The following is a 17,770-nucleotide window of genomic DNA, read 5'->3' on the forward strand; positions in this document are numbered from 1 at the left end:
CCTCAATTTCAGCTGCACTGGAGAGAGGCTGTTGATCCGTTTGCCCCCGTGCCCTGGATGACTTTGGTGAGCACCTTCTGTACGACTGAGGCCTTCAGGGTCCTGCCACATTAAAAGGTTCCTGCAGAGTGGCAGGGGGCCCATCTGGCTCCACGGCAATTGACAGTGCCAATGGCGGAGGGAGAGGTTGCCTCCATCAGAAGTGCTCTGAGAGATACTTCCAGATGGCGGCAGCTGCTTGTCAACCATGAGGACAGTTCAGGCCTCCCTGCCTTTCTTGGAGGTCCCAGTGTCCAGGCTCCCAGATTGCTTGTCACCCTGTCTCTGGGCCCCTTAGTGTGCAGGTCAGAGCGCACACCCACGATTGCTTCTGCAATCTGGTGAGTTTACTCCTCCAAGACAGTCGCCAGCCTGTGCATGGAGGAAACTTGGCGCTCCGAAGAGCGGTTTATCTCCGTGCACATGGCCTGGATAGACGCCTCCACAGTCTGTGTCACAGCAAGCAGCCCTTCTGGTATATCCACAAAATCTCCACACAGCTCACACACCTGGACATCCAGTCCAGCATTTGCCACTTTACGGACAACTCCAGAGGCTCATCATCCAACTTGGACTCAGTCTCTGGATCATTCCGACTGCCTGAGGCCTGCTCCACTACATTCGCTGGCAGCTGCATATGCAAATGTGAAGTGACTTCACCAGATTGTGCTTGCCCTCTTTCTGCCACGCTAAACTCTGCTGAGGTGCCAGTATCTGCGCTGGTGCTTGGTGAGGATGTGACACCGCACCTCAAAGACTTTCTTTTCCTCCTCAGAGGCCAGTGTGGGTCCCTCAGGGCTGGCAACACTTTGTTGCCTTCTGTCTGATTTTTTTCTTAGTTTTCAACCTTCATCTTGAGGCAACCATTCCCTGCAATGTGTTAATAATCTGGAAAGCAGTTGGTGAAGGATAGCACTGAAGCTAATCTTCACAAGTTTTACACTATTTCACTAAGTGCTTCTTTATTACATTCTCAACTGAAACCCCAATTAATGCCCTGTATGGTAATCTGAGGTACAATATGCCTTTAAGAGAATGTGAGCAGATTGACCACATGCACGTGATTGTATTACCCAATTTCTGTGTAGCGCAGGCTACAATGTTAATCAGTAGTTTTAGAATGGGTTTTGGTTTGAGAAGCACACATGTGTTAGTGCTCCATTACTTATGTGAATAAACAGCATGAGCTTCATTTTACAATGGTCTCTTCGTCTACATCATCTTGGTTTAAAACTTACTCATCAGTAGTAGGCATGCAACCGTGTTCACTGAACAAAGCAACCCAAAAGAAGGAACATAACAACTGGCGACAAGGCAAAATGCAACGAGTAGATGACACCAAGGAAAGCCATAGGAATTAAACTGAAGTAAATCAGCCGTACCTTGCAGGTAATTGCAAGTACAGCTTTCATCATAGTCATTGAAATTATCTCCATCCAGTATGCCACAGTTTAGCCATATCGTACCATTTGATCAGGCCAGCAGTGACTGGTCACATTACCTTGAACGTCTTGTGTTCTTCTTTAAGGCCAATGACATATCGGGGAAGGAGAAGAGGCGAGCAATCTTCTAATGGATGTGTGGCAGTAAACCATAGGGCCTAATTTGTAGTCTAACGGCATTCAATGCCCCAGATTCCAAGAGCTTTGATGAGTTGATAAATCTTGTGAAAAGCCACTTTCAGCCGAAACCCTCAGTAACAACGCAGCATTTTAAATTTAATTTGAGGTGTCGTGCCCCTGGAGAGACAGTCACTTGCTATGTAGCAGCCTTAAAACAATTGACAGAGTGCTGTGAGTTCGGGACATCGATTAACGACATGTTAAAGACCAATTAGTATCTGGGATTAATGAAGACGCCATTCAAAAAAAGTTGTTGTCAGAAACAAATTTAGGCTTCAGCAAGGTGCTGGTGTTAGTGCTTGCAATGGAGACTCAGTCAGGGATTCAGAAGCAACCAAGGGAGTACAAAATGGCACCATCCTACATGTCAGGAGGGCGCACTGGTTAGAAATGGTGCGGAAGCGCAGGACTCTGCAGAAAGGAGGGAAACAGCCCCAATTAATAGACAAGCAAAAAGCAATAGTTTAACAGAGAAAACTTACAATAATAATGAAATAAATGGATCCATACAGCCTGCTAACTAATGACAATTTAAAAGAATTAAATATTTCTTGTCATCGTAATGGGCACATTATGCGAAATTGTAAAGACAGATTAAGACAAAACTTTAAACAAAAGGGTAGAAATCATGAAATCCTCATAATAGAGGAACCAGAAGAAACAGAGCCAGATATTTACTCACTATACAACTTAAAAATAGGTAAAACAGAGCCAATCCACTTGACAGTGAAAGTCAGTGAGAAACCCAGCCGAATGGCGGTGGACACAGGGGCATCCATGACAGTTATAGGGGAAACATAAGTTCAAACATCTAAATGGAGGAGACCACCCATTAAATTTGGAAAATTCAGATGCTAAATTAAAGACATATACTGGTGAAGACATATGAGTAAGAGGTATATGCAATGTTCCAGCAAGGTGTGGAAATCAGTCTGTTAATGTACCCCTAATAGAGGTAGCAGGGAGGGTCCAAGTCTACTTGGTCGGAACTGACTTAAGGAAATAAAGTTGGAGTGGACCGAGATTTTTCAACTCAGAAGGAAAGATCTGCAAGAATGATTACAGAAATATGCTGCCGTTTTCAGGGAGGAACTCAGAAAGATTCAGGGGCTGTAAATTAAAATCCACGTGGATCCTGGGGCAACCCCTAGATTCTTGAAGGCAAGGCCAGTCCCCTATGCATTGTGGGAAAAAGCTGATGTCGAGTTGGACAGGCTGGAAAGGTTGGGAGTCTTACAACCTGTACAATTTTCTGAATGGGCAGCACCCATAGTTCCAGTACTAAAGCCTGACCAGAGTGTGCGAGTATGTGAGGACTACAAGTTGACCATTAACAAAGTGGCCAGACTAGAAAGGCATCCTATACTGAAAATTGATGAATTGTGCTCCAAGCTGGCAGGGGGAACCGTAGATACAAAACTCAACATGAGCCACACTTACCAGCAAGTCAAGTTAGAAAAGGCCCCGCAGCACTCCGTGACTATCAACACACATAGGGGTTATACCAATATACCTGGTTACCCTTGGAGTCTCATCGGCTTGTGCCATTTTCCAACGGACCATGGAAAATTTTCTTCAAGGACTGCCCCAGGTTGTGATTTATCTCGATGTTGTCCCACTGGCAGGACTAACTGATGAAGAACACCTGGCTAACCTGGAAGAGGTGTTGAAGTGTTTCTCACAAGCAGGGGTACATTTGAAAAGAGAAAAATTTATCTTCCAAGCAAAAGAAGTGGTTTACCTGCGTCATTGGGTCAACTCACAGGGCCTTCAGCCAATAGATGAAAAGGTGAGAACTATTCGTGAGGCACCAGCACCAAAAAACACCATCAAGTCCTTCTTGGGAATAATTAATTATTATGGCTGTTTTCTCCAAAATTTGTCAACAGTACTGGATCCATTATACAGTTTGCTGACTCCATTATAGGAGCAGGATGAGGTTTCCAACAGGAATTAAAAGTAAAATTAAAATTTTGAAGTATCATTTATAACATGTCCCTGCTTATGTGACAGAGTCACATGAGGGGACATGATTTTAAGATTTGTAAATTCTTTATTTTTGAGCTTATAAATCTTCAGCTCCCTGAGGCAGCTCTGTGCCTCAGGCAGCTTTCATTGCGTGCACCTGTGCACGTGGGCAAACTTCCACGCTTGACCTCCTCTGACCGCTCCCGGGTATGCCCATTGCACCCAACCAACAGGGTGAAAATCCTGCACAGTATCTTATAGGGCACTTACCCTTTTAATGTTGTGATAATAGTTAGTGATTGCCAATCAACCTGTCTGGCTCAGAAAGTGAATAAGTCTGTGAGACTCATTTTTTCAGGCAATGAATTATATTAGAAGAATTTAAAAATGTCAAATTTAAAAGCTTTTTATATTTTACTCTTTTCCTTTCTGTCTCTTTGCTTCTTTCTCTCTTAATCCAATCTTTCTTTCTCTTTATTTTTTTCTTTCTGTGCCTGATTTGACATTGAATACTAAAATAAAAGCATAATACTGCAGATGCTGGAAATCTGACTCAAAAACAAAAATAGCTGGAAAAACTCAGCAGGTCTGACAGCATCTGCGGAGAGGAACACAGTTAACTGTTTTTTTTGACATTGAATATGCCCACTCTAATTCACCCTCCTTAATCATACTCCCTGTGCTTGTTTTTTCATTCTTTAATTGTATTCTTTGAGCAGGTAAGCTGATAAGCCCGACATACACCAAGGTTGAAGAAACCCTGTTGCCATTGCCATGCCATTATCAACTGTACTTCCAGCAACTTTGTCGGCAAACAAATGTCAAAATCTAAACACACGCAAACAGGTCTAACTAACGGAACCTTGCCTTGCTCCAGCAAAATTTGGCCTTTTGTCATTTTGCCTCTATTGTATGTCACAAAACTATTATATAAAAAATACACATTGCAACATTACAAGCAGTTACATAAACATGGTCAGATTTCCAAACGTCCACATATGAATTATTATTACCTACATTAGAGTAGCGGCTACACTTCAAAACCACTGCATTGGCTGTGAAGCACTTTAGATTAAGTTCATTAAGATGCTACACGCATGTAAGAGATTTTTAATTGAATAACAACCTGGAAGCTGCAGTTGTAACGAAGGTGAAATTGCCAGCATTTTTTGCCATGACTCTTGTAAAGTTAGCAGCAACTTCTGGAGTTCGCACATATACAGTCAGACATGAAAATCCAAAAGTGGCTGTCAGTGATATTTGGAGATGAAAATCGATTCGAACTTATTGATTTGATGTAAATTTTCACTATTTGCACTTTAGTTTCACTGAAAAACCCTTGTTGGATAAGGTTGTTAACATCAGAATCATAGTTACTTCTGAATAACTCCTCTGGCCCTGAATAACTAATGTTACATTTGTGAAACATTAAATTTCTCCATTTCATGTTAAACGTTCCAAGGGTTTTTAAAATACTATTTTTTTAAAGTTTATTTAAAGTCAGCTTCTACCTTATTCCCATGCACAATCCCAATCTCTATTTTGCTTTCTACAAAATTTTAAAAAGTGAACTCTAAAACCTGCTTGTTAGATGCTTTTTAGCTGGCTGTAACAAATGACTTAATGTAATTGGCTGCTTAACTTGCTTGACACTGTCACTCACTGGATGTCAGAGATCCCCAAAGCTGGTTCTTGAATGAAATTAACATTGGTGAACTTCATGTACAGAGTTCACTAAATCTTTGTGGGCAGCTTTCTTCACCTTTGATGGTGAGGGCTGTCACTTCACCATTAACTGCAAAATCCAGACTAAAATGAAGAACTGATGCATGTTTCTTTATCTCAGGACATCGGAATAGGCCATTCAGCCCCTCAAGCCTCCGACATTCAATTAGATCACGGCTGTTCTGTACGTCGATTTAATTTACCCATTTTTACCCCATATCCCCCCTTGATACTCTTACTCAACAGCAATCTGTTGATCTCAGACTTTAAAGCTCAAATTATCTCCGAGCAATCCAGAGTCTTTTGTGGGATGGGGTGGGGGGTTGGGGAGAGAATTCAGATTTTATATAGCAAGTATATGACATAGAATTAACAGCAGAGAAACAGATTTACTTCAATGTTTATGCTCCACATGAGACTCCTCCAACCCTACTTCATCCAACCCTATAAACATAATCTTCTACCCCTTTCTGCCCCACATGTTTATCTAGCTCCCCGTCAAATGCATCTATGTTATTTACCACAACTACTCCCTATGCAGCAAGTTCCACATTCAAAGCACTCTCTGTCTTCACTTATATTCACGTAAAACAGTAAATATGGGGTCTGATTGCACCAATAGCTCAGCGAGTTTATCCAGTGAGCAGCTGAGCCATGCTTGGGAGAAAATTGGTACCAAAATAAAGGGCATTATTGAGGAACGTAGCATGGCGATCAGATGATCTGACAGAAATTGTCCAAGACATTAAAGCATAACCTTGTGCTCAGCAGCTCTTAAATACATGTGTTCAACAGAAGGCAGAGGTTGTATTTCCACTACCCTCGGGGTGAAAAAGTGCTTCCTGATTTCCTTCCCAATCTACCCTGGCTCTAATTTTAAGCTTATGTCTCTCATTCTTGATTCCTGCAATCAGAAGAAATAATATCGCCGTGTCTTGGATGCAAATGACAATTTGGTATTTGAAAACTACCCATTGCTTCTTTAAATTTAGACATCATTCATTATCTTTCAAATATCTACTGTAAAGATGCAGGTTAAGTAAACTTGCAAAGTTATATTCACACAAGTTGCCAGACTCATTTATGCTTAAACAGGGAAAAAGAATATGGTAGTCCATGCTTTATAAGAAGCAGCATGTGTTACAGAGAGGGAGCAGGAAAGATTGCTCCAGAAACAATGCATCATTTCTAATCCTGCCTCTTCATCAATTTTTAGCCCATCCAATGTCTCAACTATCTCCTTTTTCACCAAGACTTTGGTAACATCTTCTTCCTTGGTAAATACAGAAGCAAAGTATTCACTTAGTACCTCAGCCATGCCTCAGCTACCTTAATTGGCCCCACTCCTCCTTTTACTACACTTTTACTATTTATATGCCTGTAGAAGACTTTTGGATTCCCTTTTACGTTGACTGTTAGCGTCATGAAAACATAATAATTTTCATAACATTATTGTAATTTATTCTATAGGTAGGTTAATAGTGGGATTTGGATCAGTTTCTCTGAGCTGAATTTTCCCCTCGTCGGGGGGATTGTGCGGGGATGGGCAAGAGCGAGCGCGAACCTGATTGGCGCCCCCGATTGGGTGCGCGCTGCCATTTAACGTGGGCGGGCCAATTAAGGCCCACCCAGTGTGACACACACCCGGAAGTGCTGTGCGCTCCCTGTGCGAGCTGTGGGGATTCCCTGAATCGGGGCCTGTGCTCTTTCACGCATACGCATTGAAAGAGCGCAGAAATCTGCCTGAGGCGCAGAGGTGACTCAGGGAGATTAGATTAAGTTCTGAAAAATTTAATAAAGGAAAGAAAACATTTTAAGCATGTGAAACTTTCACATGGGCTGGGACATGTCCATCAATTTTTTTCAAAAATTTTTCTTTAATTTATAAACCCTTCATGAAACCTCATCCCACCCATGGATGAGGTTTCATGAAAAATGCAAAGGCCACCTGGCCTCTTCACCTGCCTGCCAACCTTAAGGTTGGACAGACAGCTTTCTTAACAACTTTAATTACTTTCTTAATGGCCTTAATAGACCTTTGACAGTTCACTGGACACCCGCCCAATGTCACAGCGCATCATTTTACGAGTCGGTGAGCAGGCCCCGCCCCCACTCGCCAACTGGAAAATTATTCTCTCTGTGTGTAGGTGTATGTGTGTGGGTTTTAATTGAATTATAGTCTGGGCACTTTGATGCATCAGTAGGGAAACTAGGTTTGAAATGCTAAATACGTAAACATGGTTGAAGTTTTAGAATGTGAGTGTGAAGAACATTTGCATTTTTAGATAAAGCAGAGGAGTGAATTTCAAAGATGGTAAGTTGTTACACCTAGCCATAAGAGGCTAAGCCAAACAATGTGTTTATTTTTCCCAAAGATTACTGATAATATGAGTGTTCTGAAATATTTATATTATAGAAAAAATAAAGTTCCAAAGACATATTGGAGTAATGGATTTTACTTTAAAAAGGGAGAAACGTATATAAGGGAGATGAGGTTATGTGTAAGGAAAGAAGGAATCATTAGATCTAAGAAGTGTGAAAAGCCTCCAGGTTCTTTGTACTAAGCTGCTGTCTCCAGGAACCGGAGCTAAGAGAATTCATTTTAAATATCACTGTACAGGGTATTGCATGCTTTGCCTGGGTCTGTTGAAATCTATGTTGTTTTACTGTTACCTTAACGGAGGTGTAACTGGGAGGTAGATTAATTAGGGAATTCAGGGATTTTCCTGGTAGTATTTGTGGACCAATGTATGTGCTTAAAATAATTTCTTTTATTGATAAATGTTTAATTTTGTTTTGTAAAAAACGTCTAAGACTGAGTGGTCCTATTACTACTGAATTCAAGGCATGCATCTCGAAATAAAAATACAAATTGCAAAACAGTTGTGGCAGTTGTTTCAAGTTTCCCTCTGGGATTTGAGCAGCTCAGCATTTACCATCCACTGTGGCATAACAAAATTGGGGGAGGATATATTTGAAATTCCTTGATTGGTTTGGAGTTGATGAATCTTAAGGTTGTGAGTACAAGAAGCACTTTGAATTCAGGAGTTGGTGTGGGGGATTTTTTAAGTGGTGAGACTGCAAAAATGGCTGTATCCATGGCTAAAACTTTTTTGGAAGTAGAAGAAATAACTCTGATTGGGTTACAAAAAGTATCTAAGAGTAAGGTTGGTGGATAAGTTGCAGTTGAGGTTACTTGTAGGGGCCTAGAAAGCAGGCATAGTTGAAGAGATGGTGCAGCATTTAAAATTGGAAGTGATACCTGACACTAGTGAGTCACAGCTGGAGGTAGTGAGACTTCTGTTAGAAATGAAGAGGCTTCAATTTGCACAAGCAGAGGAACTGAGAAAACTTGAATTGGAGGCATGTGAAAAGGAAAAAGAATTGGAAATGAAAAAACTGGAACTAGAGGCAGCAGAAAAAGAAAAAGAAAATGAGAGATTATTTCAAAAAGAAATGGAAATGTAAAAACTTGATCTCAAGAGGAAAAAGTTAGCAATGGAAGAGAGAATGAAGGAAAGAGACAGAGAGTACTGGCTTAAAAATCTGGATTTTAAAAAGGAGACATCAGATGCTGAGGAAAGTTCTGATGATGAGAAAACCTTTAACCTAAAACCCAGTGGGGAGATGTTTAAATTTGTACAAGCTCTTCTGAAGTTTCAGGAAGGAGATGTTGAAGCATTCTTTATATCATTTGAGAAAATAGTTAAAGAGACGAAATGGCCACAAGAAAACTAGACATTGTTGTTACAATCCAGGTTGGTGGGTAGAGCACATGAGGTTTATGCTTCACTGTCAAAAAAAATATCGGTGAATTATGATGTGGTTAAAAAAAGGCTATTTTGGGTGCATATGAGTTGGTTCCTGAGACATACAAGCAGAAACTTAGGAATATGTGAAAACAGCCTGGGCAAACTTATATTAAGTTTGAGAGACTAAAACAAAGTAATTTTGGCTGTGGATACAGGCATTAAAGATGGGGATGACAAATGCAGCTCTTAGAGAAGTAATTCCTTTGGAAGAATTTAAAGATTCAATTCCTTTGGTAGTTAGAAGTCATGTGGAGGAACAGGGGGTTAAGACGGTAAAATAAGGAGCAGAGATAGTTGATGATTATGAGTAAGTTCATAGAGCTAAACCTTTCTTTTGTTACCCTTTTAAATCAGAGAAGGATAGAAAGTAGGGAGGTGAAAGGAATGTAGGTAGTCAGGGAAGAGAAAGAGTAGGTAGAAATTCCCAAGAAGATTTTCAAATAAAAACAAAGGTGCTGAGGGTAGAAGTTATATTTGAAAATTGAGGTGTTTTCATTGTAATAAAGTTGGACACACGAAGTCAGTGTGTTGGAAATTACAGGGAAAATCTGTTGGGATTATTGAGGTGAGAAAAAGTTCTAGAAGTAAAAGTACTGTGGGTTCTGAGGTTCAGGCACAGGAGAAACCAGTGGTTTGTGTACAGGTAAAACAAGAAGAAGCAGTGATAGATAAAGATGTGGGAATGTGTTCACAATTTACCCAAGAGAGTTCTGAGGAGCAGGTTGCAGAAATGTTTAAAGATGTTATTATGAAGGGAAAGTCTTTCCACGTGTACATGGTGGAGTAGGTAAAGATGTTAAAATTTTAAGAGACACAGGGGCTAATCAATCCTTAACATTGTGGGATAGTGATATTTGTTGTTCAGAGGGAATATTGCAGGAACAGGTGATAATGGGCAGAATTTTGCCCTTGGTGGGCGTGCGGGCCCCACCGGCTCAGCGGTGGGCGGACAGCCGACCCCCGCCACCGAAACGGGGCCCGCTGCCATTTTGAGTGGGCGGGCCAATTAAGGCCCACCCAGCAGCCTTCCTGACAGGAAGCAATATGCGCTTCCTGTGTGGGGGTTGTGGGGGGGGGGGGGGGGGCGCGGGGTAGGGCGAGGGAATCCCCAGCTGTCAAAGTGCGCTCTTTCGTATATGTGCGCGAAAGAGCACACTGCTCACTGAGACAAAATCCTGTCTCAGGGAGATTACTGACAGCCCAGAAAACTTTAAAAATAGAAAAATTGAAAAATTATTAACATGTCCCCCTCATGTGACAATGTCACACGAGATGGGACATGTTAATAAATATCACATAAAATGTATTAAAGTTTTTAAAAACAGACATGAAATCTCATCCCGCCAGTGGATGAGGTTTCATGTATTATCAGAAGCCCACTGGGGCTCCTGGCTTGCCCGCCAGCCTTAAGGTTGGACGGGCAGGTCTTTAGTTATCTTAATTACTCTGTCAATGGCCTCATTTGGCCATTGACAGGTCGGCGGGCGGACAGCTGATTTTGCTGTCTGCCCACCTTCCTAAAAATTTAAGGGGACCGGGATGACGTCGGGGGTTCCTCCTGACATCATCCCGCATCATTTTCCCATCGGTGAGCAGGCCTCGCCCCCAAATCGCTGACGGGAAAATTCAGGCCAATCAGTGGGGTTCTTGGAGATGCTAAACCCATTCCGTTGTGGAAGGTAAGTTTAAAGAATAAGTGGAAAAATTGCCCATTGCAGGCGTTCAATTTATTTTATGTAATGATATAGCTGGATCACAAATGTAGGTGATGCCTATGGTAGTTGAGTAGCCTGTAGAACTGTTTTCAATAGAGGTGTTACATAAGGAGCATCCTGGTTTGTTTCCAGATTGTGTGATAACAAGATCACAGGCACACAGGTTGAAACAAGAAAAACAAGGACAGGCAATTTAAAGGCAGGAGAAAGGTATTGAAATCCAATTAGCAGGGAATGCGTTTCATAGCATTGTTCAGGAAGAAAGCCTAGGAGAAAAGGCAGCTGAAGTGTTTAACTCAAGGAAGTTAGTTGAGTTGCAGATTTGTAATGAAAGCAGTTATATCAGAAACAGAGGCAAAATGTATTCCAGAATGTTGTTACCTTAAGGATGATATTTTAATGAGAAAATGGAGGCTGGACCATATCTCGGCAAATGAAATCTAGAAGGAGGTGCATCAGATTGTTATCCCAGCTGGGTATAGAAATGAGATTCTAAGGATTGCTCATGAAATTCCAGTGGGGGGACATTAAGGAATTAGGAAGACACAGGCAAAAGTACAGAAACATTTTTATTGGCCGGTATTGCATAGGGATGTAGTCAAATACTCTGGAACATGTTACACATGTCAGGTAATAGGAAAACCACAAGCAATGATTAAGCCCTTAATCCCAATACCAGCATTTGAAGAATCTTTTACTAGGGCCATGACTGATTGTGTAGGACCCCTCCCTAAGACTAAAAGTGAAAATCAGTACTTACTGACAATAATGGATGTGTCTACCAGGTTTCCTGAAGCAATACCTTTGAGAAATATTACAACTAAGAAGATTTTTTTTTATTCATTCATGGGATGTGGGCTTCACTGGCTAGGCCAGCATTTATTGCCTATCCTTAGTTGCCTTGAGAAGGTGGTGGTGAGCTGCCTTCTTAAACCGTTGCAGTCCATGCGGTGTAGGTACACCCACAGTGCTGTTAGGAAGGGAGTTCCAGGAATTTGAAAGAGTTAACTAAATTTTTTACAAGGTATGGGGAGAATTTTCTCCCCGTCAGGAGGGTTGGACGGGAAAGGGCACAGGCAGGCTGCCCGAGATCAGCTGGACCCCGCCATTTTACGTGGGCAGGCCAATTAAGGCCCGCCAGTGTGACGCGCACCCAGAAGTGCTGAGCGCTCCCTGGGTGGGAGGGGGGAGGCACAGAGCTGCCTCAGGGAGATTGGTTTGATTTTCAAAAATTTTAATATAAAAAAAAATTTTAAGACATGTCCCCTCTTGTGACAATGTCACATGAGCTGGGGTATGTCGATGGACTTTAATAAAAACTTTCATTCAACTTATAAACATTTCATGAAACCTCACCCTGCCTGTGGATGAGGTTTCATGAAAAATGTTAAGGTCACCTGGGCTCTTAAGGTTGGACGGGCAACTCCATTAATTCCTTTAATTGTTATTTAAATGACCTTAATGGGCCTTTGACAGTTCGATGGGCACGCAGCAGAAACCGATACCTGCCTGCCGAACTGAAGATCTGAATGATGCGTGCTGACGCGGGACGCATGCCCGACATGAAAATTCTGCCCCATGGTAAAGAAATACAATCAGATCAGGGTTCAAATTTTATGTCACAGCTGTGAAGGTACTAATGAACAGTTTGGGGATAAAAGAATTTAAGTCAACAGTTTATCATACAGAGTCACAAGGGGCTAATGAAAAATGGCATCAAACGTTAAAAACTATGATGAGAGTGTATTGTCAAGATTATCCACATGATTGGGATAGGGGAATTCCATTCTTGTTATTTGCTATTAGAGATGCTCCTAATGCATCGACTAGTTTTAGTCCTTTTTAACTAGTTTATGGTCATGAGGTAAAGGGACCACTAAAATTGATTTATGAGAAATTGGTGGGTCAAAATCCAGAAACTACTCTCCTGGATTATGTATCAAACTTCAGAAAGAAATTGGGCAGAGCATGTGAGTTGGCGAGGGAACATTTAAAGACATCACAGCAGGTGATGAAAGTGAAGGCGGATAAGAAAGCTAAAGCTCCAGCTTTTTTTCTGAAGAGAAAGTGCTAGTTCTGTTACCAGTACTAGGTGATTCATTAAATGCAAGATTTAGTGGGCCTTACAGGATTGAAAAGAAATTGAGGGAAGTAAATTATTTAATAAATACTCCAGATAGAAGAAGAAGCAGAGGGTCTGTCATGTAAATATGCTTAAAAGTACTTTGACAGGGAAGAGGGCCAAAAGGAACTGTTAGTGATGGTAGATAAAGAGAAAGACATAGAAATGCAGGATTCTGAAATTGATTTTCCCCTAATCAAATTGGATAATGAGGGGGCACTTGAAAATTTAAATGTAATATTGAGTTACCTTCCAGGCAAGTGTCAAAGGGATTTGGAGAAGTTATTGCAGTCACACAAAGCTATTTGTGGAAACAAGCTGGCGAGGACAAATTTAGCTACACATGATGTATGTGTAGAGGTTTCATCTTCAATAAGGCAACATCCTTATAGTTTAAATCCAGAAAAGTCATCACAAGTACAGAAAGAAATTTAATTCATGCTTCAAAATGACATCATTGAGTCTAGTTGTAGTAACTGGAGTTCGCCTATTGTGCTGATACCGAAACCGGGTGGAACAAAAAGATTGTGTGTGGACTAGCAAAAGGTAAATGCAGTGACAAAATTGGACTCATATCCTATACTACAGTTGGAAAATTGTATTGAGAATTTGGGACAATCAAAATTTATCACAAACGTTGACTTGCTAAGGGGATATTGGCAAGTACCATTATCGGAGAAAGCAATTGAGATATCGGTTTTTGGGATGCCAGATGGACTATATCAGTTTAAAGCCATTTGGTATGAAAAATGCACCTGCAACATTTCAAAGACCAACAAACAAAGTAATTGCAGATCTAAGCAATTGTGCTGCTTATATTGATGACTTGGCAGTTTTCAGTCAAACGTGGGAGAGCATTTACAACATCTGTAATAATTATTTAATCAATTATAAGAAGCTAATTTGCTGATAAACTTGGCTAAAAGTGAATTTACGAAAGCGGAAGTTCCATATCTAGGCCATACCATTGGCCATGGTAAGGTGCCTCCAAGAGATGTGAAAGTCAAAGCTATCGTGGATTTCCCCATGCCTCCAACAAAATGAGAAGTTTTGAGATTTCTAGACATGAGTGTGCTTTACTGGAAATTTGAACCAAATTTTAGCATTGTGGCTGCTCCATTGACTGAACTATGAGAAAAGAACAAGAAGTTTAATGGACACTGGAGTGTCAGAAGGCATTTGACAGTTTGAAAACTGTATTGACTATGATACCAGTTTTGGCAGTACCCAATTATGTCAAGTAATTTAAGTTGGCCATTGGCGCAAGCGATATAGGCATTGGGACCATATTGTTACAAAAAAATGACACTGGAATTGAGAAACCAATAGGGTATTTCTCACGGAAGTTGAATGTACGACAGAGAAGATATTCAATGATCGAAAAAGACACCCTGAGTCTGGTGTTAGCATTGCAGCATGTTGAGAGTTACGTTGCAAACAATTCATCAGAAATAATTGTTTATTCAGACCACAATCCTTTAAAATTTCTGGACATATTTCAAGACAAAAGTGGAAGGCTATTAGAATGGAGTTTATTACTGCAGCCATTTAATCCACAGATTATACATGTGGCTGGACGACAAAATCTGATTGCAGATGCATTGTCAAGAGTTTGAAGCTGAAAGGGAAAATTGGACATTTAAAAACCTGGGGCAGGATTTTCCCCCTCTCAGGGGCGTAGTTGAATGGTGGGCGCTGCCCCATTTTACATGGGCAGGCCAGTTAAGGCCTGCCCAGCGTGATATTCACACAGAAGCGCTATGCACTCCCTTTGCGGGCGGTGGGGGGTGGGATTCCCAAAATCAAGAGTGTGGTCTTTCGCACATGCGCACAAAAGAGCGCCATCATCTCCCTGAGGCTAAGTGCAGCCTCAGGGAGATTGGCTGGTTTGCGACAAAAATTAAAAATAGAAAGAAAAATATTCTGACATGCCCCCTCATGTGACACTGTCACATGAGTTGGGACATGTCCATAATTTTAACAAAAACTTTATTAAAAGTTTTTAAAACCTACATGAAACCCCATCCTGCCCGTGGATCAGGTTTCATGCTTTTTCTAATTCCCGCTGGGCCTCCTGGCCTGCCCGCTAACCTTAAGGTTGGACGGGCAGATCCATTAACGAGCTAAATGGCTCTGTCAATGGCCTCAATTGGCCATTAACAGGTCAGCAGGCACACAGCTGATTTTGCTGTGCCCGACCTACCAGAAAATTTAAATGGGGCGTGGTGATGTCAGGATTTCTGCCCGACATCACCGCACGTCATTTTACACATCGGCAAGCGGGCCCCGCCCTCCACTCGCCAACAGGAAAATCCTGCCCCTGGACACTGGACTGGAATGATTTCTGTTAATACCAAGTATTTGTATATATATTGTTATGTTAATGCATGCATCTGGTAATGTAAGAGTGTGGGTATATGGATAAGTATATGAGGTAATGTAAGATGGGTTAAGAAAATGAAGCCTTCTTTTTAAATGATGTTGGTTCATTTTTTCCAGTAAGGAGGGGCTGTCATGAAAATATAATAATTTTCATAATATTATTGTAATTTATGTTAAAGGTAGGTTAATAGTGGGATTTGGATTAGTTTGTGTGCGTGTGTGTGTGTGTGTGTGTGTGTGTGTGTGTGTGTGTGTGTGTGTGAGTTTTTTAATTGAATTGCAGTCAGCTGGTCTGGGCGCTTTGATGTATCAGAAGGGAAACTAGGTTTGAAATGCTAAATACATAAACATGGCTGAAATTTTAGAATGTGAGGTGTGAAGAACTTTTGCATTTTTAAATAAACCAGGGTAGTGCATTTCAAAGAGATGGTAAGTTGTTATACCTAACAATAAGAGGCTAAGCCAAACAGTATGTTTATTTTTACCAATGATTACTGATAATATGAGTGCAATGAAAGATTTATATTATGGAAAAAGTAAAGTTGCAAAGACATATTGGAACAATGGGATTTACATTAAAAAGGGAGAAACAGGTAGAAAGGAGATGAGGTTATGCGTAAGGAAAGAAGGAATCATAAGACCTAACAAGTTTGAGAAGCCTCCAGCCTCCATGTACTAAGCTGCTGTCTCCAGGAACCGAAGCTAAGCGGATTCATTTTAAATATCACTGTCCAGAGTATTGTGTGATTTGCCTGGGTCTGTTGAAACCTATGTTGTTTTACTGTTACCTTAACAAAGGTGTGACTGGGAGGTAGATTAATTGAGGGATTTGGAGTTATTGTAGTAGTAATTTGTAGAACTACTTATGTGTTTAAAATCATTTCTTCTATTAATAAATGTTAATTAGTTTTGTAAAATTCCTCAAAGACACAGTGGTCTTACTGCTGAATTCAAGGCATGCATCTCAAAATAAAAATACAAATTGCAAAACAGTTGTGGCAGCTGTTTCAAGTTTCCCTCTGGGATTTGAGCAGCTCAGCATTTACCCTCCGCTTTACTGTAACAGTTAGCTTCTTCTCATTCTCTCTCTTAGCCTCACTTCCTCTCTGAACTTTCTATAGTCAACTTGGTTCTCACTTGCATTATCACCCAGACATCTGTCATGTACAACCTTTCTCTACTTCACTTTACTTTTATCTCTTTTGTCATACAGGGAGCTCTGACTTTGGTTGCTCTACCTTTCCCCTTCATGGGAACTTACTTTGACAGTACCTAAGCCATCTCCTCTTTAAAGGCAGCCCATTGTTCTGTTACAGTTTAACCTCAGCCAGATCTGTTCTTACCCCAATGAAATCAGCCTCTCTCCAATTAGGTATTTTTACTCCAGATTGTTCCTTGTCCACAGCTCACCTCACCTTATGATGCTATGATCACTGTTCTTTAAATGTTCCCATATTGACACTTGACCCACCCCATTACCCAGAACCAGATCTAACAATGCGTCCTTCCTCATTGGGTTGGAAACAGGCTGATCAAAAAAATTCTCTTGAACACACTTCATGAACTCTTCCCTGCCTCTGCCTTTCACACTATTATTATCCCAGCCTTTATTAGGATAATTAAGGTGTCCATTAATTTTGCTTTATAGTTTTGGCATCTGCCTGTAATTTCCCTGAATGTTTGCTCCCCTATACCTTTCGCACTAGTTGGAGGAAATTGCATTTTCATTTTACGTTAAGGTTGTATTTGATCAAGTGTATTGTACAGGAACACAGAGAGACAGTGGGAAAGATATGAAGGGAATAAATAGTCTGGTCAAATTATTGATGCATGTACAACAGTAAGAAATCATTTGAGAATGAAGCAGAGGTAACACCGGTCACTTCAAATATGACTCTGAAATCTGTTTGTCGGTGCAACAGAAGTAATAGTGATTGTCATTCAGAGCACTGGGCAGAAGTTCTGTCAGGTCTCATAGTTCAGAAGAAGAGCTTTTAAATGAGTAGAAACAGCTGTGGGCTCCAAAAACCTGTCACTGACGTCATGAGTAGCCTGGCCGTGATAGGTGATGCATGTCACATGCATTGAGGGTACTCTCCTAACTCAACCAGAAATGCTTTAATAATTGCAGCTTCAATTACAGCAGCAAAAATCTACCTGTCCTCAGAGGCTTTTTTTTTCAATTTAAAGTCAGTTCCAATCTAGTAAGAGTCAAAGGTTTAACTAAGACCACCTTAATTAAAAATATGAATGCAGCTAATCTGCATGCAGAAGTTTTATACATTTCACACGCGTCTCATATTAACTGCAAACTGTGAATTAAAGCATTCGCCCTTCATTCAATTGGCCTGTGTTTTGTAAGATTTTAATGAGTATATGGAACTG

Source organism: Carcharodon carcharias, chromosome 10, assembly GCF_017639515.1.
Source record: "Carcharodon carcharias isolate sCarCar2 chromosome 10, sCarCar2.pri, whole genome shotgun sequence".
Classification (NCBI taxonomy): Eukaryota; Metazoa; Chordata; class Chondrichthyes; order Lamniformes; family Lamnidae; genus Carcharodon; species Carcharodon carcharias.